Raw genomic sequence first — 3,989 nt, 5'->3', positions numbered from 1 at the left:
ACTTTAATCCTCATAGCTTTTCTTCTTCATAAAAGAAACAAAAACAGCAAAGCTTCTGAAAGCCAGTGTGTGTGTGTGTGTGTGTGTGTGTGTGTTTGTGTGTGTGTGTTTGTGTTTATCAGATGACATGTTGTTTGGGGCCTTCATTCTCTCATGTAAGAGATGCTACAAAATCACTTAATGATATGTATTGATGCTTTCTAGATCTACCTGCTGATCAGACAGATGAGAAAAAAGACCTAGGTAGCTCTTACCATTAGTGCTGTCACCTCTGGAGCTCAGATTGAAATTCTTCATTTCCAGCTCACTGGGTTTTGTCTTTCATAGTAGTTGTAAGTAAAACATGAATCTTTGAAAATATATTTTTTTTACTAGGCAAAGAATTTTATTAACCCTTTTCAAAACTTTATTCCCAGGCTTCTTCAGCTTAATTTGCTTCAAAGAATGAATTGTGTTTAAGCAAAAACTGAAAGAGGTGCAGTGTCCAAGGGGCTTGGGCTTAAAAATATTCGCGATCTAGATTTTATCAGATCCATAAACAAGAGAATTTTAAAAAGGAATTATGATATAAAATAGCAGCTCCTGTAACTTCTGCAAGTGTCACCGTCTTCAGAAGTTGCTTCAGTTTAGTTTGCCTTGTTCTTAGATGCCTCATCAAAATTCTCCACCAGATCTGGGACTTCATCATCATCATCCTCTCCAGTAGCAAGTGGTGCTTTTCCATCCACAGATTGTTTGGGCAGAGCTTCAGCCAGTCACCTTAAACTAGTCAGACTGTCTGCTCCGAGCTGGTTTAGGATGCTGGGAAGCATTTCTGTCAGCTGCTTTGTCTCAGCGTGCCCTGTAATGGTGAATGTATTTGCTGCCAGAGACGCCTGAGCTTTAGGGTTGTTAAAATGGACCACTGTTCCTTGGTTTGTAAACATGTTCACCTCTTCCATACCAGAGATATCGTTCACTCCTAACTTCTTTAAGGAGAACTGCAGTTTTTTATCATCTGCTGTGGCTGTTCTGTGAACCACCTTCTTCTTTCTGTGAGCAGTTCCTTTTCCACCAATGCGCACTTGGTCCTGAAGTTTGGCCAGTTTCTCCTGGTTCATGATCGTCTCTTTCCTCTTGTCGGAGTGGAAATGGGGCCGCATGGGGGACTAGGGTTCACGCTCAGGGGGTCTCAGGCATACCAGTTGAGATAAGGCCCACACATGCCGGGATGCCTTGAAAATGTTCTTAAACACAATACAGATCCACTGTGCTAAGATAATCCAAACAGATTCTTTGATTTCCCTGGGTTAAAGGTAAAGGTTTTCTTTTCCTTCCTTCCTTCCTTCCTTCCTTCCTTCCTTCCTTCCTTCCTTCCTTCCTTCCTTCCTTCCTTCCTTCCTTCCTTCCTTCCTTAATTCCATCCTTCCTTTTTTCCTTCCTTCCATCCTTCCTTTTTTCCTTCCTCCCTCCCTTCCTTTGTTCCTTCCTTCCTTTCTCATTTCTTTATTTCTTTTTACCTATTCCAGATTAGATTTGACTTCTTTGCTTTACTCCAATTAAGACTAATTTTAGATATTGCACGGCTAGATAGGAGTTCTTACCGATAATTTACGTTGCCAGGAATAGAACTGTTTATTGATATGGCAGCACAATTTAGAACAACAATGCCATCATTATCTGGCATTAAACATTTTATCTAGATTTTACAGATTAAGGCATTTTAATCATACTACTTGGGACTATCATTGCGTTTTTACTGCTGTAGAAACTGGTGCACACTATTACTCTTAGGGGGAGAAACTTATGATTTACATACACTCAAATAGGTAGGTTTCAATGTCAAATATTTTAAACATTATCAAAAAATACCATTTAAACACTTTTGGGATAAGTCTTTAATTGGTCTTACTAGAGATAGGAAACAAATTTTATATTTTATTAGAAAAACCTATTAAGCTAAGTGTTATGGGAGGGAAATAAGTACATTTTGAGAATAAAATTCTGGCCTCTCTGTCTAGTCAGTAGTAAATTCAGTCAAACAAGAATAGAAAAAATAGAACTAAATTGGACAATCTCCACTATTGTGAATACCACCCAATAAAAACACCTAAACAATTAACTATTTATACCAGGTAGTGAGAAGCACCATTAAGGATGGTGTGAAATTGAGTTAATTATTCAGAGGAGTCCTGTCAACATTTCACGATGGAAACATAGTAACTTTATGGTATTGACTAAGTATACTAATAACTGTGCCTGGTATGTACTTAGTACAGAACCTACTGACTACATTAATATTACACAGCCATAGGTGGCCACATAGAAAGAATCACACTACTCTGCTCATCTTAAAATGGTAATTGTTTATCCCTTCTGAATTGGCTGTAATTACCTCCTCTTTGAAAAAAAATTCATAACATGCAGTGAGCTACTGAAAAATGATCACATCATTTCTAAAGATATCAATCCTTTATACTGTGCTTTAAAAAGAGTTACTTTAATTTTTATTTATGTACATGTGTGTGTCTGTGTATATGCCTGTTATTATGTATATAGGTTCTGGTAAAGGCAATAAGAGGGCACCAGATCCCCTAGAGCTGAAATTATAGGTGTTTATGAATTGTCTAACATGGGTGCTGGTGACCAAATTCAGATCATCTGGGAGAGCAGCATATACTCTTAACTAGTAAATCTATCTCTCCAATCCTTATCCTGTACTTTAAAAATAACTAGTTCTAGATTTCCAGTACCAGCACGGTTTCCCTCTTGTTGAGCAGACTTTAAGTCCAATTAGGAGGTTTTGGTTACCATCAAGTATGCATGCCATACTGCACCCTTATACTCACATATAAGTAGAGTCTTCACACCTCATTAAGGAAACTTCTCTTTGCCACAGACAGAGATCGCTACAGAAAACCACAACCAATCAAAATGCAGAGTTGTGAAGCCCAGTCACAATAGGTACAGCTATAAAACACTTCTGCATCTAAGACCCAAGGATAATGATCAAAAGAGGGGGCAGAAAGATTGTACGAGCCAGAGGATCAGGGAGTTTAGTATGAGACTATCTCCTAGGAATGCTAGAAGTGACATCCATAAAGTCTCACCAACATGATTACCTAAATGTGAGCTGAACAAGGAAGACAGCAATAGATATGCCTAAGTGTACAGGAAAACTCCCTAGGACTGAACTCTATAGAAAGAACTATAGGCAACTAAGGAATGCTGAGAGTATGAGAAATAATCTTCCCCAGGGAAGAGAATACCATTTGGTTATCCAATGCCAAATGGTCAGCCCAGAAAACATATATACACACAACATCATATGTACCTAGGACGATATATTTAGGAATATACATGTATAAATATATAGAAACACACACATATTTTATATATATATATATATATATATAACATATATTCTTGTAACAACAATTATTGAAAAACAATGCCATGAATTTGAAAGCTCAAGTGGGGAGGTATATGGGAAGGTTTGGAAGGAGGAATTGGGAGGATGAAACAATGTAATTATGCTAAAATCTCCAAAAAAAATCTCCAAAACAACAACCAACAAATAAACAACAGCAAAAAGAAAACCCCACTGAATTATTTTTCTTCAGGGAGGCAGTCCCTTGTAGGCTTCCCATGCAGATGCTCCTATACCCATATGTATACCAGCAGCACTAAGTGCACAGAGTTTTTAAAGGTCTATTTTGTTTTAATTTACATGTATGTGTGTGTTTGTGTATTTGTACATGGGGATACACAGATGACAGAGATGGTTGCTTATTCCCTCAGAAATGGAATTACAGGTGGTTGTGAGCTATCTGACATGGGTACTGTGAACCCAACTCTGGTTCTCTAAAAGAGCAGGAAGGACTCTAACCTTTGAGCCAACTCTTCAGCCCTAGGAGAGATATTTAAGTCCCTGGAGATCATGATAAAAAGTGGAGTAAAATAAACTGGAAACCATGTTCAGCTAACTCTTCCTGTCCTGTGTTAAATGT

General features: G+C 37.8%; 1 pseudogene; it reads right to left on the bottom strand.

Moving 5' to 3' along the window:
* Nucleotides 1-621: 621 nt before the first annotated feature.
* On the bottom strand, nt 622-1,157 carry LOC114701545 (annotated as a pseudogene).
* Nucleotides 1,158-3,989: the final 2,832 nt, after the last annotated feature.

Source organism: Peromyscus leucopus, chromosome X (genome assembly GCF_004664715.2).
Source record: "Peromyscus leucopus breed LL Stock chromosome X, UCI_PerLeu_2.1, whole genome shotgun sequence".
Lineage (NCBI taxonomy): Eukaryota > Metazoa > Chordata > Mammalia > Rodentia > Cricetidae > Peromyscus > Peromyscus leucopus.
Note: the sequence above shows the minus strand (reverse complement) of the source record. Positions and strands in the feature narration are given on the sequence as shown.